The sequence below is a fragment of the Marmota monax genome, unplaced genomic scaffold, assembly GCF_021218885.2.
Source record: "Marmota monax isolate L192 unplaced genomic scaffold, Marmota_monax_Labrador192_F-V1.1 WCK01_AAM20220418_F8-fsc00387, whole genome shotgun sequence".
Lineage (NCBI taxonomy): Eukaryota > Metazoa > Chordata > Mammalia > Rodentia > Sciuridae > Marmota > Marmota monax.
The window spans coordinates 628,626-652,767 of NW_026692199.1; the positions used below are offsets into that span (position 1 = coordinate 628,626).

The 24,142-nt window shown below is 39.2% G+C and overlaps 2 pseudogenes; one reads left to right on the top strand and one right to left on the bottom strand.

The window, feature by feature from the left end:
* The first annotated feature begins 12,233 nt into the window (after nt 1–12,233).
* LOC124080376 (large ribosomal subunit protein eL19-like) lies at nt 12,234–12,813 on the top strand (annotated as a pseudogene).
* Nucleotides 12,814–17,236: 4,423 nt separating this feature from the next.
* On the bottom strand, nt 17,237–19,814 carry LOC124080440 (SH3 and PX domain-containing protein 2A-like; annotated as a pseudogene).
* Between the last annotated feature and the right edge of the window lie 4,328 nt (nt 19,815–24,142).

The window sequence follows — 24,142 nt, forward strand, 5'->3', positions numbered from 1 at the left end:
GTAAATACCCATTTACTATGATGTTGGCTTTGGCTTTCTCATAAACGGCCTTTATTATGTTAAGACAAGTTTCTTTAATTCCTGGTTTCCTCAGTGTTACTATCAAGAATGACTGCTGGAGTTTTTCAATGACTTTCTCTTCATCTACTGAGATGATTAAGGTTTTCTTTTTCCCCTCAATTCAGGGGTGAATTCCATTTATTGATTCATATATGTTAAACCATTCTTGAAACCTAGAAATAAAACTGACTTGCTCATGATATACAATCTTCTTAATACATTATTGAATATGATTTGCTAATAATTCATTAAAGATTTTTGCATCTGAGTTTATCAGGATTACTGGTCTGTAGTTTTCTTTTCTTGATTTTAATTTGTTTAGATTTTCTAGCACAATGGGCAAGAAAAATAGAACACATATATTTAGTGTTTTCTTAGTTAGAAGTACAAATAAAGCTATTATATACTTATTTTGTTGGCACTATTTTTCAACCTTCAGTTCCATCTAAAATATGGCTATGTCTGAGAAATGTCTTTGAGAATCAGTTGATGCACACTGATGCACAGACATATGCCTACCTCTTATTCTAAAGCAATAAAAACAGCAAATGGTGCAAACAAAGTAGTATCAGTGTTGAGGACTTCACCAACCTGCCCTCTGAGAACTTTACTCTGAATTTGAACTAGTTCCTGAATTTCAACAAAGAGACATTTGGAACTGAATTCTTTTAATTATCAATCAGGTATGACTAAGTTAATAGTTTTTTCTTCTCATTTTTTAAAAATTAGTTTTCTCACTAGAGAATGAGGTTAATAATCTCTATCCTACTTTTTCACTTAGCTGTATTGTGTAGGATAGTAAACACTAAAGCACTCTATAACATTTTAAAACCCAAATAAGTGCTATTGTAACAAGAATTTAGAGGCTGCCTTTGTTAAAAGTACTGACTCTTTCCTTGGGCCTACAAATGTCCAATGGGTTAAAATGAGATAATAATCTTGGCATATCTGTCCCTTTCACTCTGAGTCACCTTGCATTCCAGGGACATTATGTCTAATCCCTAAATGTCTTGTGATGAGAGGAAATTATCCCTCAGTCAAAAGCAGCTTTATTTCAGGAAAGACCCTGTCTGACTGAGATAATGATCAACCAGACCACTCTGATCAAAATGGCTTGAGTATGCATATTTATGGTCCCCTTATCTATATAATCTGGAAGTCTGGGAGTTCATGTCAGTATCCTGAAGACAGCGAAGAGATGCTTCATCTCACTTGTCATACCAATGTGGTCATATTGATTAAAATTCCTTTATTTGTCTGGGATTGTGGCTCATCAGTAGACCACGCACCTAGCACATGCAAGGCCCTGGGTTCAATCCTCAGCACCACATAAAAATAAATAAACAAAATAAAGATATTGTGTATAACTATAAAATAAATATTCAAAAATTCCTTTATTGTTTATAATCATTCTTTTTTTCTATATTTTTTGGGGGGTGAGTGGCCAAAACTTGTTTCTTGGTACCTCACAAGTAGGGCCTCTGGTTTTCAACTCCAATAACACTATTATTGTCATTTTATTATTCCAATCCATAATGTAGGCTACTAAATGAGTTAGGAATACAGAAATATTTTTTCTGCATTCAACATTGATGCAGCTTGACTTTTATCACTAAATAATCTATTTTTCTCCCAGAAAGAAAAAGAAAAAAATACCTAGAGACATTCTCTATTCATTATGCTGATATCTCTGTCAAGAACAAGAAATCTGGATTTTCTTTCCTGCTATGTTGTTTTTATCGTATCTTCAAATTTTTGGCAGTCTTTCCCTTAATTCCCAGGCAAAGAAAAGCCACCTCCATGATCTTTCCCATTATTTTCCAACCAATTAGCTGCTACTTCCATTTTCTTTCTAGGCACTGTTTTCGTTTAACATGATGGAAAGCTAATGCATTTGTGCCAAATAGAAGCGGTTTGCACAATGCTGTTTCTCTAAATTGAAACACTTAAAGGCAGAGATGATTGTGAATTTCTGTTTCCTCCATATTCAGCTAGGTTCTAATCCAATGCCCAAAAAAGTATGTGTTCAGGAAACACCAAGTAAGTCATGCATGCCTACTTAGGACTAGGATGAAGAGGTTCATGTGAAGATGTTTATGTTTTGATAGATATAGTGCTAGAATGGAACTACACACAGCTACCCAGGGGAAGGAGATCTGACCAGACTAAACTGTGTGTGTGTGTGTGTGTGTGTGTGTGTGTGTGTGTGGTGGGGGGCAGTTGGGGGGGGGGTGTAAGGGCATTGCAGCTACAGCTGGGCTCCCAGCTGCAGTGGTATTTTCCAAGAGTACAGCATGTACCCAGTGGTATAGAACAGATGGAAGGGGAAATTGTGTTACCAACTTCAGATCAGAAGATCATCCCACAGGAAACTCAATGTCTGAGAGCTGAGTGCTGGGGAGAAAGAAAGACTTTACTGAGTGGTGGAAGAAAAAAGAGGGAGCTTTGCTTACCAGTCAGCAGGAGGTTGGTGAGTTACAGATACAGGACAGAAATGATGAGAGAGATGGATAGGATAATGAAGGGAAGGAGAGGAATAATCAAGTCTTCTCTGGGAATTGGCAGAGAGCTTGCAGGAATCCCTGTGCCACCTTTTCTCAGTCCTTCATGGTTTGTTATTTGTGTTCATCATGGTTGGTAGTTGAGGGAGGAGTGAGAGAGAGACAGACACAGAACCCTGTGCAGCCTGAGTCATGTTAACTCTTTATATTAATTTTAGACAAAACATTTCCAAAATGATTCATGTGTCTAGATGTAGAACTGGGTAGAGTCTGGCAAAAGGTTAAGGTAACAAAGGAGACAGACACAGAATAAAGACTGAGATTTTCAGACTTTTCATCCTATTCCAGTTACTGATTAGACCTCTGTAGGCCCAAGTGAAGACTCAGTGGTGTATTCAGCAAAAGTGGCCTTTAGGTCCCTGAAGAGTAGCCCAGGTAATCATTATCATAACCCACTCTTCAAGGTGTGAGCTAGGCAAAGCTAGTAGAGACCAATAATGGATGTGACCAGCCATGTGACCTCCCAAATTAGTGCCTTTTAAATCAACTAATAGCAATTGAAGCTAGAGTGTTTATTTAGGGTTTTAATTTAGAAAAAAAGTTTTATACATTGTAAACAATTTTTAGGGGAGAATTTTGAGTCAGAAATGACAATATTTGTTATCTAAGAGGTCACAGATTTATCCAACTTGTGATCTGTTTTTCTAATAGATGTTCATCCAACAAGAAGAATATTAGTAAAAGTAGTTTAGGTTCATTCACAACTACTGGTTGTGAAAAAAAAATTTGTATTTGTGTCAAATTAGGCAAGAATCAGGCAGCAAGCCAATCATATCTTAATGTCAACATAATATTAAAACAAGGCAATTCATTGCAATCAGTGCTAACACAACTTATTTATAAACTGTTATTATATGCATTAGTATCCTACAATACATTTTATTCCAGGCTGAGACTATAAGTGTTTCATTATATTCTAAAGTGCAAGGCCATTAACCTACAATTTCACATGCCATCTTGCCACTACATGGGATTCTTTTCCATTCAGAACAGAATTTTTAAGCTCTTTTAGGTTATTCATCTGCTACTATTTAGTTTCTCTGTGGATCTTAATAGGCTACAATTACAGCTTGTTCAACAGGTGTGACCTATATTGTAGACAACTGGCTTTTTAAAAAATATCTGGAATGGGTGCTGTATGGGGTCAGGCCTCTTTATTTGTCTCTCCTTCCTGGGTGTTAGTGATTATAGAAGCCAATATGCATTTCCTAGTTCTAAACCCTTGCAGGTCTTGGCAACTCTACAAAGAATACTTAGAACATAGTGAAACAAGTTGTGGGACAGCTCTACCAGCAAGATGACCTCCTATTTTCAAAGCCAGCACATGGCTTAGTGTTGGGAGGTCTTGTTCTGCAAGCTGAGTGTGGATAGTATTTAAGCCTGAGCCTAGAGTTCTGAAGGAACAATCTCCATGTTGGCAGCTTCTCCCAGACAAAGCTCATTAATCGATGCAGTAAACTTAGAGACTGAGTGGAGGGCGGTTGTCACTGGAGAAACTTGGGCTCAAATACCTGGATGAATCAACACTAATCTGCTTCCACTGTTCAGAGAGTGACAGAATCTTCATATAAAGAAGAGGCAACTATTTATAGTTTCTGCTATCAATGTGCCAGAAACTGATGAGTTGAGCGTGTTTAATTATGTCTCTCAATATAGTTTTCTGACATTGCCAAACTAGGTATTAATACAAAGCTCATTTTATATCCAAAGAAACTGAGGCTCCATTCCCTCTATATTGCATAATGCTGTAGTTGTGTTTTTTACATTATGCAACATTTTCCAAGGGTGAGTTGTCCTTTCTGAGGATTAATTCTATAAATTTTCTTTTCTGGTACTTAGGCCTGTACTCACTGTATTATTAAAGTCTTTTACACAGGAGGAAGTAGGAGGAAGGGGGATGTTTGTGGAATGATCATGACATGATCCTGGACCCTTCATGTATGTGTGCATGAATTTGGGGCCAGAGAATAAGGTAGGTTGTGTCCTGGCAATGAAGACCCATGGCCCACCCAGCAAGAATATGGCCCTTGACGGAAGCTTCTACACCCTGGGGCAGAGCTGATTGACATTTTGCATAGTAGTCTAGTTTAAAAAATAGGATAGCAAATGTGGCCACATGCTTTTTGATTATTTGTCTCTCAAAGAAAAGAAATATTTTAAGGGAAGTTCACATTTCTAAATATAGATGGTTTTTTTCTTTGTTTTCTTAAGAAGCCTTCATAAAAGGAGGACAGGTTTACCAACAACTGATAGTTTTCCTATTGGTGTGCATTTTGTAATCAAACAGTACACTTCCACCAAATTACTTCACTAATCCCCCTGCTGCTATACCAAGTCTCTTGGAGGAGTTTGTGCCAGTCTATAGTGCCTGCCTCATGGGGCATGGGCTAGGGGTTCTTCTGTCACCTGGTGGTGGGAGAGCCACAGGAAGGGAGGCTGGCTCCCTCCCTGAGGGTCCCTCCCTGGGCTGGCCTTTGGGATGGAAGGACAGTGAACATATCATCCACCTTTCAGGTGGTCAGCTTTCCCAAATTCCAAGGCCATGTGGAGGAGAGGGAACACACAAGGGGATGTCCTCTAGGATAGTGGACACCAACATTTAGTCATAAGAATTCATTTTGAAAAAAATAATTCATTTCAAAAGTTTTAAAAAGTAATTTCCAGTTAGGGAGAGCATGGCTTCCATTCTCTTCAAGATGTTAAAATATAAAAATAAATAAATAAATAAAATGTTAAAATTAAAAAAAAAAATGTAGAGTCACACTCACCTGATGTTGAAACTCTATTCTCCTGCTTATTAGGTGAAGATCCTGGAAAATATTTTAAAAATTCTCTTTTGATCCAACTCATCATCTGAAAAATGGGAATAACACTAACTGTTGCACAGAGTTGTGGATAATGGCTACTGAGAACTCTTACATCATTGGGGCTGTGATTAAATGAGATGATGAGATGATATGAAAAGAAGAGCTTATCACTGTGCTAAGTTTAAAGGAAGCATAAGAGGAAAGCTTCTATATTATTAGGACTTTGATCAGAAATATCTACTGTTGATGTCTTTCTCCTTATACCTTTAAATCAATGATGACACAATTGCACTTTTTAAAATGAAGGTCCATCTTCATACATATAAAATTATACCTGTGAGATCAGTTATATCCAAACATTTTTACCTACACATTCTCTCTCTTGCCTCATTTCTGTACCAAAAAATCTACAAATACTTTCTCCAAAATATTATCCTTCTTTTTTGCACTAGGGATTGAATCTCAGGGGCGCTTAAACACTTAGACATAACCCTAGTGCGCTTTCTCTCTCTCTCTCTCTCTCTCTCTCTCTCTCTCTCTCTCTCTCTCTCTCTCTCTCTCTTATTTTTATTTTGAGAGAAGATCTCACTAAGTTACTTAGGAGGCTGATCCTCCTGCCTCAGCCTCCTGAGGCACTGGGATTACAGGTGCGTGCTGCTGCATCCAGATTCAAGTTTCTATAGGCTTAAAATGTGCACTAACTCAGGTACAATAACTCACCTGTCCTTCACACCTACCCTGTGTTGCAGGTACTAGTCTCATTTCACATTTGGGGAAACACTCTCAAAAAAGGGTGGGTAACCTGCCAAGGTGGCACAGTCTGTTAGTAGAAAAGTTGAAATGGAAACAGCCCTTCTCATTCTTTCCCACCACACAAGTCTCTGACAAAGAAGAAAATGCATAGTTGAATCTCCCTTCGACTTGTATTTTTCCCTTCCTGGTATGCAATATCTTAAGCTTCTGCAGAGAGCTCTCCAAGGCCTCAGAGAGTAGAGGAACATCCCAATTGACATTGCCACCAGTACAGGAAGCGTGGTGAACTCCCCCTCCTGCTCAGTCATGGTTATATCCCCTTTATTTAAGCAGGAATATCAGGCAGCTGGAATGAAGAATTTTCTATAGGGGAAAACTGAGTCACTTGTATTTTGGGGATTTCCACTCTAACCTCCCTCTATGCTGACAAATGGCAAATAGCTCCCAGGCTTTGGTGGCTCATCTGCATATTGGCAACTTGTCTGCAGTTCCATTCAGTTCCAGGAGTCCTACTCTCCTATTTCTTTCCTGTTTCAGAAATTTTCAATAGACTTTAGTGACCATTATGAGCATCCAAAGAGAGGAAAAGATTGGGTGGCTCTGCTCTTTCAATTCTGAAGATGGGACTTCTGAACTGGAGTCTATGGCCAGTGTATCTGGCACTGTCTTTGTTAAAGGTCAAATAGCACCTTCATAATGACACAAATTTTATTCACTTGTTTGAGAAAAAGTAAGGGGAAAGAAAAGGGGAGAAAAAGGGTGAAAAGAGGGGAAATTCTAGAAAAAATAAAGGCTGATAGAAGAGAAAGGTTAGAACCCTGACAGTATTAGGTGCAGTATTAAAAGTGCTTCTCATCTCTTAGATATGTGTTAGAACTACACAGAGCACACCCTCAAGCAGCGAAGTCCCAGTGATGCAGGAGCAGAAGGTCTCTGCCTTTGCTCCCTGAAAAGCCTTCCCAGCAGTCGCCATTTTACTCTAGCACTGATGCAACCTGCATCCAAGCTTCTGTTCTCCCACTAGGAAAACTCTTACCTCGTTGGATTACTTAGTATTAATCTCTCTTGATTAGATTACAAATTATGCTTGATATTGTTTTGGTGACGTCTGTATCCTATTTTCATTCAAATAAAAGGGTAGGATTTGCAAAAACATTCCAATAGCTTTGGAAGAAGAGTTGAATGCACTGGATTGGAAAACTTTGGCTTCGTCCAGGTTAAATCAATAATTGGTAGACTCAAATGACAAAACTTTATGGTGGGTTTACTAGCATCTTATTTACTCAGAAACACTGGATTGACTCAATGTAATGACTGACAATGGCCACCCCAGTGAAGGAATTTCTTTCATAAATCTCCATCTCAAACCTGTTCACCAATTGTGTATACAGTTTTTGAGGGTTGTCTATGTGCCAGGTAATTTACTTGTTTACTATGGATAGAATTAAGTGCAGTATTAAAAGTTCTTCTCATCTCTTAGATATGTGTTAGAATTACATGTTAGTTTTTTAAGAAATATTGAGTATGGGAAATACTGAGTATGGGCCTCACCCCACACTTACTGAGTTAGAGTCTTGGGATTAGCACCCAGGCTGAATTTGTAAAGTATCTCTGGTGTTCGGAATGAGAGTCAGGTTGAAAAACAACTGAGTTCAATCCTATAGAGTCCTCCACCTAAGAGTTTCAGACTCAAATAGATAATCTTAATGCAAACCCATCTGCATGATGACATGTAGTAAGAGAAGGTTCTAGACCAAACACAATAGCCATAGATAATATCAAGTATGGCATGAGAAACAAATGCAAAGATGAAAAAATAAACATAAACTGTCAGGGATGAGAAAAGGCATCTTGGTTTTATTGCATCTGGTTAATAGCACAATAGATTCTGCTGTTCATTTTTAAAAATTGTAAATAAGGGCTCCAGGTAGTTCTAATTTGAAAGGTAATGTTTTAACTCTTTCATTATTGTAATGTATTTAAAACCATATAAAATTATAAAAAGAAATTATCTAGAATGCATGCAATTTATTTTAAAGCTATACAACATTTCATTCTTATCCCAGAGTTATGAATAACAAAGTCCTACATAAGACTGCATATGTTGTCCAGGAAAAATGGAAGTATAAGTAATATGCTCTGAACATGTATGAGCATATATTCACAGTCATGTTTAAATGAATTCCAGGTGGTCACATATCAAGTGAAAAGAAGTCAAAGATTTACAGTCTGGTAAGGAGAGGTTCTCTGAGGAGCACTCTGTGGAATGCATTTCTCTTGGAAGAAGCTCTGGTGGACTCAATTCAATTCTAAGCATATTTCTTTAATCCTGGCCTCTCACTGGGTCAGAACCATCTGATTTCAAGTATTATTGTAGGAGACCCAGGGACAATGATTATTGAAAGGGCTGTGACAAACTTTCTCTGGAAATTGCTTTTTTTTTTTTTTTGATCATGCTCAGAAACCCTGATTCACCTTGGTCTAAAAGTCCCAGGACTACCTCTATTTCAGCATAGGGGACAAACTGAGTGCAGCTAGTGATCCTCAGGTGGTAAACATGCCAAAAACTCTGTTGAGGAATTTTGGGGTTTTTTTTGTTTTTTTGTTTTTTTTTTTAAATCGACTGCTTAGGAAAATGCTTAATCAGCTTAGTATATTCTTTGTATCACTTCAGGAAGATTCATCTGAGTAATTTAAGGACATTGTCTGGAAGAGAATTTTCAGAATTAGGAGGATAAACATTTTAAAATCAGATGGTCTAAAGGATCCTGTGGTTAGCTTTCACTTGAGACAATTCTCAACAGGTGGCCCAGTGACAATGATTTAAGGCAGCTCTTAGGTACTGCCTGTTAAGTTAGGATCATTTTGGTATTTGCCAGAAGCTTACCAGATTCTTTTGTTGTTTGTAGTTTGGCTGTTTACATTTACAATTATATTTCATAGTGATCATTTATTTGATCTATTTCTTCCAAGGTCTTTACATCCTTTCTGGTCTATTTTTTATTTTTTATTTTTATTTTTTTTTTTAGATTTTAATGTTTTTGGTGCAGGAGATCAAACCCATGGCATTACTTTCACTGTGTCAGGTGATATTTCTAGTGCAGAGTTAAATAGTAAACAATCAGCAGCTACAGCCACATTCTTGTTGTGTTGATCTACATCAGGGCATCACCTTGTTATTTACCCAATGAGAATGATGAAGGTTGAAAAATGATGAAGGTTGCCATCCCTCTCAGTCCCCAGATCAAGTGACAGTATCAGGTTTTATGTGACAGGACCACTCAGGCGTTCCTGGAATAAACTGCTGAATTGAAAGTACCATGGAAGCTCAACAAATTTCAGCTACCATTATTTTCTATTTAGGTTTATATAAATAAAATGATTCTTTTATATTTCACACAAAGGGGTTGGGGGACCAAAGGCCTTGGGGCAAAGAAAAGAGCATGAGCCAGGCTGGGCCTAAAAAATGCTGCAGTACCTTTTATCAAGTAAATAAATGAATAAACTAATCGCTAGACTGAAAGTTCACCACAGGAAACACACCTTATCTATCTCTGTATTTGTAAATTTTGAGATATATGCCCTGTAAGAAGCATTTTCAAATGATCTTACACATATGTAACTGAGTATTTAAGTGACAAAGACAGATGACTAGAGGAGATCTCAACACTCAGAGAGTCTCTTACTACCCACTATACTCAGTCTACCAGCCATGAAGACTTTGAAGGGTAGGGGACCAGGGGAACTCAACCCTGTTGCCCCTTCCCGTGGGTCAGCTCTCTCTGCCATTTGCAGTAAGTCACCTTCCAGACTAGTGATTTGCACAGGAGAGATAGCAGCTCCTTTTCTTGTTTACTAGACTCAGAAACTGAGACATGTCTACAGGCTGAGGATTATAAATAGGGTGAGAAGCCAGAGACTCCACAAAGGCATGATTTCTCAACTCACTCCAGGGTATACAGGTGTGTGGGGAATGGAGAAGAGAGAGTAGGCAACAAGAGAGGAATGGCAGAAAAAAAAATGACATTCCCACAGAGGTCTGCCAGTGAAGGAAATGAAGATATCAGTTTACCAGGAAACTCTGTTATATTCTTGAGCCTCGTTATCTTACCATGTTTAAAGGCAGGTGAAAGTATTTTTTATTTAGAAACTGTTATAATAAATTATACTTAAATTTATAATTATATGCATGATGGGGTATAAAGTGATGTTAATGATTTTACAAATAATTAAATCAAGATAATTAACATCTGTCACCTTGTGTGAAGGTATTTCAAAGTGTATAAATACTCACTCCTATTATTTAATAGTGATATAGTGGTTAAGAGCCTTGCCTTGATAATCTAACAACTCTACATGTGAGCTCTAGCTCACATGGGTTGTGTGATCTTGGGCCAGTATATTAATTAAGCCTTCATTTTCATATTTGTAATACACCACTCTCCTTCTTAAGGTTCTGGTATAGATGAAATGAGAAAATATACATGGAAGTACCATGGAAGCTCAACAAATGTGAGCTACCATTATTTTCTCTTTAGGTTTCTATAAATAATATGATTCTTTTATATTTCACACAATGGGTGTGGGGGGGGACCCAAGGCCTTGAGGCAAAAAAAGAGCTATTTATATCCCTGTAGTTTTTAATGATGTTGAGAACTATAATACAACTTCCTATAAAATACATTTTAGCTCAAAGCCAAGGGAGGTGTGAATCATAATGTTGAAAAGTGTAGGCCTCTTGTCCTTGAATAAAGTCTAAGTGACCACAAATTCAGATGAGACATGAGTCCTTAAAATAGATTGTTTACAAAAATTACACATTTAAAAAATATATAAAAAATCAGCTATAGGGTTGGGGATGTGGCTCAAGCGGTAGCGAGCTCGCCTGGCATGTGTGCGGCCTGGGTTCGATCCTCAGCACCACATACAAAAACAAAAGATGTTCTGTCTGCCGAAGACTAAAAAATAAATATTAAAAAATATCTCTCTCTCTCTCTCTCTCTCTCTCTCTCTCTCTCTCTCTCTCTCTCTCTAAAAATAAAATAAAATCAGGTATAATATTATCATGCAAATCATTATTCAGTACCATTGAATATAACATGCATATACTAATATAGACATTTAGGCTTTTTTCGTATTGTATTCTATTTTAAACAAATTAGTCAAAACCCAGAAGAGGAAATTTCCAAACATAAAAAGGACACTTATTGGAATAGCAAGTGAAATATTTAGCTCACAATATGACACATTCATGAAGCCCATGGGTCAGCACACTTTCTTTTTGTAACAGGATAGTAAATCCTTTAGGATTTGCAGACTGGTAGTTCTCTGTCCCAACTACCCAACTCTGGTGTTGTAGCAAGGAAGCAATTACAAACAACTTATAAAATAAATTAGTGTGATTGTGTTACAATACAATATTGTTTATATTGGCTTGTAATTCTAAGGCAGGAAGATCTCATGATCCTCAAAGCCAGCTTCAGCAAAAGCAAGGAGCTAACCAACTCACTGAGACACTGTCTCTAAATAAAATACAAAATAGGGCTAGGGATGTGGCTCAGTGGTTCAGTGCCCCTAAGTTTAATCCCCAGTATCTCCTACTGGAAAAAACAAACAAACAAACAAAAAATAAGTGGCAGGCCAGATATGGCCTGTGAGTTTTATGTTACCTTTATTTAAAAAATTATATATATATAATTTTATATATATATATATATATATATCGGAGAGAGTCATGCATTGCATTCAGGATGTTTTGATAAAATGTGAAAAATGAAAAACTAAAATGGTTCACTGAACTCTTCAGAAACAAGTTTAAATAAATATGATCTCTGTACTATGTAACCATTTGTACACTGTTAACAAATGAAGATGATTTTGTGAATATATGGGTACATTATATACATGTAATATGTTACAAGTATTTAATGTTTAGATTATATATATATATATATATATATATATATATATATATATATATATATATATATTATGAAAAGCTTCAAACTATATTGGGCTCTTTCCTTTCACAGCTACAGCCCCAGCCAGAAGGATGCTCAGGCTTCAGAAGAGGCTTACCTCCAGTGTCCTCTGCTGTGGCTAAAAGAAGGTCTGATTGGATCCCAGTGAGACCAATGTAATCTCCAAGGCCAACTCTCATCAGCAGATCTGGAAGCTGATCAAAGATGGGCTGATCATCCACAAAACAGTGATTACACATTCTGGGGCTGCATGTCAGAAAAACACCTTGGCTCCCCAGATGCACAGGCATGTGGGAATATGTAAGCAGAAGAGTACAGCTAATGCTCCAATGCAGGAGAAGGTCACCTTGGTGTAGAGGATTCAGATTCTGTGTAGGCTGCTCAGAGATACCATGAATCTAACATTGACCACCACATGTATCACAGCCTCTACCTGAAGGTAAAGGGCAATATAAACAAGAAAAAGTGGATCCTCATGGAGGATATCCACAAGCTGAAGGCAGATAAGGCTGACAAGAAGCTTCTGGCTGACCAGGCTAAGACCTGAAGGTATAAGAACAGGGAGGCACACAAGTGCTAGGAGGAGTGCTCCAGGCCAAGGAGGTGGACATCATAAAGACTCTGTCTAAGGAGGAAGAGACCAAGAAATAAAGCTCCCCTCTTGTGTTTTTACATAGTGGCCTTGGTGATAATATAAATACTCCTTGGACTATAAACCAACTTTACCTTTTTTAAAAATAAAAACTATATTGTACCAAATTTTTAAAAGTTAACAGTTTTATAAAGCATCCTTTTTACAATAAAAGAAATACAATTAATCTGGTCTTTGATTTGTGAGCTTTAAAGAAGTCATGTTACTTGTTTTAAAACCAGTAATAGTTCATCACTCTCCAAATATGTCTGCTCTGTTGCACATACTTTAATTTTTTTAATCTTTAACACTGTTCTGAACTTCTTTCACCATTACATAAAATGTTCAAATTTTCAGCATTGAATTTTATTGGAAATGTATAATTTTCTTGTTGAAACTCATGTCTTGAAAGACTATAAACATGTTTAAAAAGCTAAATAATGAAATGTAACTAAACAATAATATTCAGAAAGAACTTTAGATGCATGCCGAGGATGGTCACTGGTAAAAACTGGCAAAAACAAAAATCTTAGTAAAACAATATGTAAATATAGTTGGCAACCTTTGGCTGATATGGAAAATATTAGAAAATGAAGCTGTCAACTGTCATTTGGAAAATAAAAGCTATGCTTAACAGAGGACAACTCTTTTTTTTTAAGTCAAGCTCTTTTTTAGAAACATATAATTTATATGGTAAAGATTTTATATTGTGGTTAGAAATACTATTTCTATACTTAAGCACTTAGCTCCATTCTAGAAAATGAAGTAGCTTCTGGCTAACTCTATCAGTTTGACAACTGTATTTTGTTGAAGATGAACTAAAAGAGACTGCTTTTTCATTATGGGAATGAAAAATCAATGGAAATTTAAATCATCACACTGTCTTTATAAGTTCCAAAACACAAAATGTAGTGATGTGCATAATGAGCTCAGGAGGCTTAGAGAACATCATGGCCTCTTTGGGCCACAATATTTTTTGCACTCAGAAAGCAGTTCAAAAATTTGAAGCTGAGCAAGATCTAGAGATGTATTGATTTTTTTTTAAGAGGACCTTGGTTCAAGGGCAAGAACTTAATGTTTCCTGACAAAAGAGACAAATGTCTTTCTTTTCTTTCTTTCTTTCTTTCTTTCTTTCTTCCTTTCTTCCTTTCTTCCTTTCTTCCTTTCTTCCTTTCTTTCTTTCTTTCTTTCTTTTTTGGTACTGGGAACTGAACCCAGGGGTGCTTTACCACAGAGCTACATCCCTAGACCTTTATATTTTGAGTTCTCCCTAAATTGCCCATGCTGCCCTTGAACTTGAGATTCTCCTACTTCACTGGGATTACAAATGTTTGTCACTGTACCTGGTGTGTGTCATTTTTTTTTTTTACAAACCAAAGTGGAATGGCATTTAATTAAATAGCCAATTTTGAGTTCGTACATGCATAACCTTGTAGATCAACAAGGAGTTTGTTGGAGTTTATTGAGTGAGATGAAAAGTACTTAGGACAGTACCTGACCTAATAAATTCTCAGTGCACTTTATCATTACCTTGTTAATATCAACATTTCTTATTGTGTACTGTATATCTTGGGATAGTGGAACTGTGCACCTTGATTCTTGTCTGACAGTTTTGCCACTAGCCATGTTCACAGCCCACAGTCCTCTTCCCTGCCACCTGGTCCTTCTCCAACATCCTTTGGCAGTGGTTTGCAGATAGGTGCACACCAGCATCACTTGCAGGTTCATCATCTCATCTGACCTCCTTCTTCACCTGGGGCTGCTGATCTCTCTTCCTTGTTTCCCATGCAGTGCTCCTGTAATTTGCTGTCCTGGTCCCTTTTCCACATTGATAGAAGGAAGCTGAGCCATGGTAGTTGGATGGTAAACACCAGAGCATTTATACAGTCCTGCAGAACTTCTAGCACCATGAAGATTGCAGGCTCTGCAGCCAGATGCCTGGGTGCTTGTTCAGCTCCTGCTCTAGTTCTGCCCTGGGCAAGTCCATTGCTCTATCCCTACCTGCCTTCCTCTGTCAAGACAGACTTCTATATGGAGCTATATTGTCATATGGTGTTAATGATCTACTAAGGGATAGGCTTAGAATTACCTGGCATATAATAAGCAGTCAAAATTAAAAATTTTAATATATATTAATATTCCTCATTAGAAGCCCTAGATCTTGTGACATTAAAATGAATGGAAGGGGCTAGGTTCAAATTCTGACTGAACCACTCACTGGTATTACAATTTGGAGCACATTATTAAAATAAATCAGCCTGTTAGGAAATAGGATTAATAATACCTACTTCATAACACATAGTTGTTATAGAAAAAAATAAGATAAATGGAATTAAGCACTTTGTATTATGGTCAGCATGGAATAAGTAGGAATTACTACGTTTCGGTGCAGTGGTTTTTAGACCCTATGATTACTGATACCAGATTTCAGATCAAAGTTATCATACAGGGCCTTATTTTCATATATCAATTGGAATTTAGCTCTAATAGTATCTAATAGTATATATACTGCATCTTTAAGTAATGCACTTTGCTCTCTGGGTTTCTTTCTATTCCACCTTAAAGTACATTAATTAAAAACATAATGAACCACTTCTTCTCATTATTGTTCAAATAAGTAAAAATAATATTAATATGAAGACACTAATCCACTACCATTAGTACTGCAATCTAGCAGATTAACTTAACATCCTGCTCTATTTAATACTGTCCAGCAGAAGAAAATATCTAATTTTGGTTTTGAACAAACTCACAAACAAAACAAAAGGAAACAAAACAATCTCACCATGGCCCTCTGACGAAGAACACTGAGCAGTTTGCTACAGCTGCCAGGATTGGTGTGTGGTGAGGGACAAGGGCCTCTGGGAAAGGCCTCTGGGATCCTGGAGGGTGGGGTGAGAGGGTAAAGGCCTGCTAGGGAGGAGCAGGTGAGGGCAGGGCCTCCCTCCTCTTTATGAAACAACAGCCCTTTGTCTGGTGATTCTGGCAGCTCATTCAGTGGCTGTGAAGCCTGATCTGCCTGAAATCAAAGGCACGTGCAGCAATCTACTCCCAACATAGGGTGAGTCCTTAGAGAAGCTGGCTGGGCTTCTTTCTGGAGAGTCCCTCTGAGATACCAACAATGGAAAAACAACCCAAAATTGACAGAAGACCTGCAGGAAATGTCACTCTCTTGCTTCTCTCTTTACTGGGGCACTGCCCCTGGGAAGACCAGACTGGATCCAGGCACAGGGGTCCTCCTTCTTTGCGAGCAACCATGGCATTGCCAGTAGTCCAGAGGAGTGGCTGGTGATGTCTTCTCTAGTCTGGCCCAGGAGGCCCAGCTGGGGTCCCCTCCACCCAGGGTGGGGGGCCACCACTGTTTCTCCACAGTTCTCTGTAAGGCTTTCAGCCCTGCCCTGGTGGGAGAACATACACAGAATGGCAACCACCCAGCAGCCTGGGTGCTGCCTTCTCTCCAAAGGTCTGGATCCTAACAACACCTTCCTCCCTCCTGGGAGAGTTTTGCCCTACCAAGGTTGGGCAGGAACCACAAGGACAGTTTCTCTGTTTTCCCAAGTCTGGGACATGGGCTTACCCAACCCCAAATCCCTTTGGCAAGTGCCGTGCAGCCAAAGTCCACACAGTGGAAACCAAACAAAATGACGTGGCTTATTTAGGGGGAGAATGGGAAGCCAAATACAAAACAAAACACCACTCCACAGAGTACAGCAGAAAAGCCCACCCAACACTCCTTCTGTTCCCATGTGAGGCTGACCCCCCAGGGAGCCCAAAAAACCCTAAAATAAAACTCAAACCAAAAGTCTGACATGTAAACCCCAAATCAACAAACCCCTCCTGGAACATGCAAAGGAACTGCTCACCCAGAAATATCCCAAATCGTCTGTGCTGATGATGGAGAGCATGATGGCTTTCCCCACCATCTTAACTTGAGCATTGTGTCTTCCATGGGGTACCCCAAGGAGAGCAAACTCTCTTCTCAAGTCCAGGGCAATGACAGCTAAGAAGGTAGTTCTTGCTGGCACCTGGGAATTGTGTTTTCTTTAACTCCCAGACACTGACAGTGGCCTGGTCCAGGGAGAGATGTGAGCTCATGAGACAATTCCAAGTCCCAGGGCCTGTGGGGTCTTCACATGCATCCAGCCATGGTGGGTGGTGGCAATCCATAGGAAACAGCATGATCCACAAACATGGATAAGGACAAAATAAGGGCTACCTCTGGTGGCAACATGGTAGCCACCAAAACAGCAAAACAGGCAGGATGCTGGAGGCCCCCCTATAACCACATCTTTTCCAGATTTGCAGCAAAGGCACAATTGGGGTTTTCCAGTTGGCCTGTCCCAAATGACATGTAGTCCATCAATGAAGTCACCAAGTTGCACTGTAGGTCCCAGCTTTCTCATGTCTGGGTTCCAGGTCATTCCCTTCCCTATTCAATGTATCCTACCTTACAGGCAATAGCTGGGAGGCAGGCCATCTTTCAGTTACCACATCTGTAGAGTTTAATGTTGTCCTTCCCCTCTGGTTGACAGTGTTGAGGGCCTGCACCCATCTATTGATCTTCTCCAGGCTGTCTGACTTGCCTTCATTCTGCCTGCTCTTTAGCACATCCTGCTCTTTTCCAGGGGTGTTAGGCTGCTCATTCTCATCAGGCATCAAGTAGTGGGAAGGGGCCCAGCCTTCCAGCTCCCCAAACCTCACATACCACCAATCACTCTCCTGATTCTCCAGCACCTGCACCTCCACGACGGCAGGGAAACTGATCTCTGAGTCCTGGATCTTCTGGTAGGCACTACATGTCACAAAGAAGGTGGCTGGCCCTTCCCACTCCATCTTATGGATACATGGGAGAGTGGTGGCCAGGAGGGTGATGATGTTGGCTGAGCCTCTCCTGGCCCCCCTCATTGGGCCCTTCAGGGGCTATGTGTGGGGTAAGCTCTGAATCTTCATTCTTAGGACCCCTGAGGGCCCCCCCTTCCCCTGTAGCTGGACTGTGGGTCTCAGTTGGCACCCTAAAGTTCTGATGTCCATCTTCTCTTGACTCTGTGACTCTGCCAGGTTCAGGAAGGGCTTAGGCTGGACAGATGGCTTGGTCTGGGCACAGGAGGTCAGCCCAGCCCTCATATCAGTGTCCTTCTTGGCCCCAACCTTGGGAGTGCCATGAATGCCTGCATCCTACACAAAGCATGGCTTCAGGTCACCCCTGTTCTTTGACAAGAAGGAGGAAGAGGAGGAGGATGAGGAGCAGGTGGTGTTGATGCTGATGGATGAGGAAAAGTAGGCCAAGGAGTGGTTCTTCCCCAGTTCTGTCTGGGCATTCTTCTCTGTCTTGAGCTTTAGGAGCGATGATGACTTGGGGGAGCCTGACTTGGGGGAGTTTTTCTTGGCAAGGGACAATGAGGAGCCCCCTGGGGAGTCACTGTCCCCAGAGGAGCCTCTGGTTGACAGGGTGTCCTCTCCATATGACCAAAAGCCCTCATTCTCTGGGCCACATCTTCTGAAGACTCGCCCACCTTGAAGCAGGCCCACTGCAGGGAGGAGGCATGTGAGGGTCTACAGGGCTGGGCAGGCTTCTGGTCTCCTGAGCCTCTGTCCTCTGTGGGCTCCTTACTCAGCTCTGGCTCGGAGTCAAAGCCAAAGGTGGGGATATCATACTCAGGCTCCTCTTACTTGAGCTTCAAAAGGGAATCCTGGCTCTTGTTGGCACCCACAGGTCCCTGGCTCTTGTTGGTCTCCTTGGGCTTACTGAGGGGTACTGGTGGCAGGACCTTGGGCCTTGTCAATGTGCTCCTGCGGCTGCTCAAGTTGGGCTTCTTTTGCTTATTGATGTAGGATGTGGGGGCCCAGCCCTCCTTCTCACAGATCTGCACTTACCACCAGCCTGAGTTCTTGTCAATGACCTCTGCATTCAATCCATAGTGGAAGCTGATCACTTCAGAGATGCATGATTGGAACTTTGCAATGGTGTAGTACTCCACCTCGACAGAAGGGGGCTCTGGTGGCTTCGGCAGCTGAAACCCGAAGCTGGATTCTTGGCATGGTGGAGATCTTGTCCTTAGGTTTGGGGAGCTGATTTGGGCCCTCTGTGGGGCAATCCTGGCTACAGCTGGAGAACCCTGGGCCAGTTTGGAGACGGTCCTCTCGGGGACACTGAGGGCACTGCCATTGGAAGCATTGCACAGGATGGGAAGGCTAATCTCCTTTTTAGCAAAGAGACTTCAGGGCCTTCACCTCCTTGTCCCCAGACCTCTTCTTGTTTAACAGGTGGCTGATCTCCATGATGTTCCCAGTGATCTCCAAGGGGCCTGCCAGATTCTTTTTCCAGGTTGGCAGGTCATCCTTGGCCTTCTTTGGGTAGGATGCTGGTGCCCAGCCCTCTTTGACCAGGTATCTGATATACCACCAGCCCTCCAAATTCTTCTGGATAACCTCCATGGTGACACACTTCTCAAAGCCAATCTCGTCCTTGCTTTGCCTGACATACGGTTGAATGGTGACATACTTCTCTTCTCAGCTGTGCTGCCTGTTGACCATCCTGCCCAGGGTCCACCAGTGATCCAGGAGCCACAGATGGGCCTTTTGTCTCTTGGACACTTCCCCAATCTTGGAGGTGTCCCATTCTGGGCCTCTAGGTAGGTGTCAGGGACCCAGCTCTGCTCCTCAGATGTGCTATCAAACCACCATACTTTCCGGGCTTCAGTACCCCCCTTGTAAAGACAGAATGCCAATCTCCACCCTGCTTCTTACCAAGACATTTTAAAATCTGCTTGATTTTATATCGCTCTCTTTCTTCCACCTCCCCAGCCTGGAGGCTTCGCTTTGAGTTCTCTTGCTTCTTATAGTTGGACATGACCACATACTGTTCCAGGATCATGGGCTCGGCATTGGTGTCAGCACCTGATTTCCTCTTGGAACTGCCATAATCTCTGAAAAAGAAGCAACATCAGACAGACATGATTGTGTGTGTTGGGGGTGGGGTGGCGCAGGGCTCCAGGTCTCACGCTGCCGGGAGGGCCCCCATGAGCGGGATGCAGTCGGTCCTGGCGCCTCTGCTCAAGTGATGACCGCAGCTCAGCAAGCTGAGCGCTCTGCAGCTGCAAGCCCTGCACGCAGCGCTGACTGAAAACAAATATTTTTTTAAATCAGTGTTTATGAACTATTGCAACAAAAAAGTGAACAAAATATAGTTAAATTTAAAAAAGTATATTCACATATGTGCATAATGAGCTAAAGGCAGACCACAGTCAAAAAAATTTAGAAAATTCCTCATGAATTTCAGAAGTCTAGTTTGATCCCTGTTGAGCAGTTAGTCAACAAAGCAGTTTCACTGTGTTAACATACCCCTAGCTTGGCTTTGTTTCATGGAAGAATTTCCAGTCTGTTATTTTAATGCTGTGCCAATATGCATTTGATGTACTAGTTTTCCTGTTTTTTTTTTTTTTTTCTATTTGTAACATTGGATTGATAATCAATCCAGATTTGTACACAAGAGTTGGGAATTTTAAAGTGATTAAGATGCTTTTTTGTATATACACAGCAAAGAGGCTATTTTCTAAATGATGCTATTTTGCCAACATCATGAATGAGATGCTGCTGATTTGACTGGCTTGGTAAGAAGGTCCTCTTTGGGTTTCAGGATGTCCTCTTGTAGGTCACAATTTGCTAATTTTTTTTTAACATGAATGGTATTGAATTTTATTGAATATTCTTTAACACATCCACAATATGAGTACCTTGATGTGATGCTTCGTCTTTATCAGCACTGTCCAATAGACCTTTCTGCCATGAATGAAATGTATAGTTTGTGCACTTTACTATCAGGTATGATAGCCACCAACCCATGTTGTTACTGAGCTCTTGAAATAAGTGGTGTGTCTGAGGAACTGAAATTTAATTTTGTAGGATTTTAACTAATTTAAATAGTCATTCAAGGGTTTGAGTTCCTGTATTGGATAGTTAATACATAGGTTAGCAGAAGACACTTTAATTGGTGTTCATTATAATTTTCTTTTCCTGCCCTTTTTCCTTCCCTTCCTTCCTTCCTTCCCTTTTTTTCTTCCCCCCTTTCTCCCTCCCTCCTTCCCTTTCTCTCTTTCTCTCTTTGACTCTCTTCCCTCCTCCCTCCCTTCCTTCCTTCCCTCCTTCCTTCCTTTCTTGGTCTCTACACTGGAGCTCAACCCCAGGGCCTCAGCATGCAAGGAAAGTTCTCTACCATTGAAACACATCCCAGCCTTCAGGAGTGTTTTCAATTAAAGTCCCACAAAGTGCAAACATTTTAATCCCTTTTAACTTCCAATGTTTGAGACTACTGTATGTCCCTCAAATTTCCTCTTAGGTGAGGCATCCTGTTTATCACATGACCTAGTTTCCAGATTATGACTCTTTTTTTTTTAAATCTTGTCCAACTCTAGCTTCACCATCCTCAATTCCATATTCACAATAGTTCACTAAAATCCTGTAGTTCTTCAACATTTCTTGAACAAATCCTTAGTGTTTTGCCACCATGGCTAATAGGTATATCTACATTCTTCTCAAATTGTGTTACAATATTCCTCTCAAATTACATGTTCAATTATTATTATACAATATATTTCAATTGTAATCTTTATCTTTGATGTGATTCCAAGGGAAACTGTTAAAATTGTGGAAAGCTTGCATTGCACTGGACATATTTTATGAGGAATTTTTTCAGACTTTAGCTTAGCCCAAATAAGGTTGAGTTTAAAAAAAAAATCTGCCTTTGGCCTGGAGATAGAGCTCAGGGCTCTTCTAGCATGTTGTTGGCCCAGGGTTTAATACCCAGTACTGTAACAATAATAATTATAATAATAAAATTAAAATTAAAATCCCCCTTTAACATTAAACTTAGCTTAAAAGAGAGGTGAGAAGGAAAAGAACTATTCAATGGATTCCCCCAAAGATTTGTGGCTAAGACAAACTATCCAGCTCCTTAGTGCCAGAAAAATGTTTGTTTTTGTCACATGAAATCTCACAGGATCCCAAATAATTTAGGGCTTTCTCCAGATGGAGTCTTAATTCCTGGGACCATCTAGAACCACTAAGAGTCACTTAAATACTTATGTCACATTTCCAGAGTGAACCTCAAATAGCAATACTTAAAAAAGAAGACTAGGGATAAAGTGACAGTTGATAATCAGCCTACAAACTTCAGTTTTGTAAGGAAAAATTTTTTCCAACTTTAAATTCAAGGGATTTATTTAGATGAATACAAATTCTGTAGTATAGAGCATGTTACAAAGAAAGAAAAATGGGACATGGAATGTGGGTTTCAGGTGAGTTAGATCCTATAGCACATTTACCAAGTGCAGAGATGTTAGGAGGAAGAAATGTGCCCAGCAAGAACAGGACTAATATAAGAGGGAAGAAAGAATACAGTAAGAAGTAATGTATAACACAGAGGTGCTTCAGGTGCTATCTTCTCCTACTAGCTGTACAACCTGTGGCAAGTTAACTAAGCTGCTAAGAGAGAGTTCAAAACATCAGTCCTTCTGAGGATCCTGAAACAGTCTATATCAAAGCATCTTAGAACATATCTGTAAAATATTAACAAGAATAAATAGGATTGGGTTGAATGCATAAAAAAATTGGAAGAGAAATGCAATCTTCATAATACTGAATCTTCTAATTCTCAAAATGGTATATTCTTCCACTTATTTAGTTCTTTGTACCAAGAATATTTTTTTTTATATTTCAGTGTAGAATCTTTTAATCTCTTCTCTACACATCTCTGCTTAGATTTCCTAGTTATTTGATGTTTTGATGTCATTTTAAACATTATCATTTCACAAATTTCATTTTCTTGTTTGTATTAAAATATAAATGTTAGGGACTTTGAATGCTGAATTTTAAGCAATCTTTATTTTTGCAAAATTATTCACTAATTCTAATAGTTTACAAATTCCTTTGGGTTTTTCATAAAGATAAATTTGCAAACAGAAAAGTCTTTGCATCTTTCATTTCTTTTCCTTGCCTTATTGTTTTGTTACAATTTCTAGTTCTGTACAATGTTGAATAGAAGTAGTAATTAGGGGCATCCTTGTTGATTACAGATCTCAGGGGCCAAACTCAATATTTTACTACAAGGCAGCCTGCTGAAAACTAGACTGTATCCCTATTAGGAAAGTCCTTTTTCCCCTTTTTGGGGGGTGGGTTTAGCTGTTGAATTTTACCCAATTCTTTTGAAAACTTGGATCTATTGATATATTTTATTCCTTAAAAAATTGTGAAATACAATTGGTATTCCAAATGTTAAGACACTTTTGTACACCATAGAGATGTCTTCTCACTGTTATATATTGCTAATTTATTTTCTATATATTTGATATTTTTGTCAAGTTTATTTATCAAGGTAAGAACAGACTTAGAGTTGGGAAGCATTTTTTTTTTTTTAAGAACTTGTATAATGGGGTAATTTCTTCCTTAAATGTTTGAAAAGATTCCACTATAAGTCTTTACATTTTCTCCATGGAAAGCTTTTAAATAACTGTTTGACTTACTTAGCCCCTGAGTTCAACCATCAAGACCACCAAAAAATGTGTAACTAACTAACTGATGGAATTCTACCAATCAGTGGAAACTCTGGGCTTGCTTTAGTTTACATTTTTGGCTTTAATTTCATTCTTATTCAACTTGATATTAAGTTCTTCATATATTCTTAATGTTTGTGGGTTTTCTAGCAATATGTTTTCATTCCTGAGGTTATTTTCCCCCTTTTATGGATTACTCTTACTAGTGGTTTATCAATTTTATTAATCTCTTTAAAGAATCAGCTTTTAGTTTTGTTTTTCTTTTAACTTTGTCTTGCAGTGATTGACACTCTTGCTTGTCCATCTACATTTGCTTCTTGAGTTTTTTTAGTTCTGTATGGACACAATACCTTTATTTATTTTTATGTGGTGCTCAGAATTGAACCCAGTGCCTCACACATGATAGACAAGTGCACTACCACTGAGCCCCAATTCATAATTTTTATAGGAAGTATAGGTAAGTCTATAAATTTCCCTCTAAATGTTGGTTTAACTGCAGCCCATACTTTTTCATTTGGCAACTCTTCATTATTAGTTTAAAATATTTTCTAATGTTTATTTCTTCTTCAATCCTTGGGTTATTTAGAAGTATGTTCTGTTTAATTTCTAGGCATTGAGACAAATTTGAGGAGCTTCTAGTCATCTTTTGTTATTAACTTTTGGATATTTCTCCTGAGGTTATAGGGTGTATTTTGAGTTATTTAAATTCTCTGAAATATTTTGAGGCTTTTTTTGTGGTCTATTTACTGTCTGTTTTGGTAGATTTTCCATGTGGGTTTAAGTGAAATAGAAATTGTGTCCC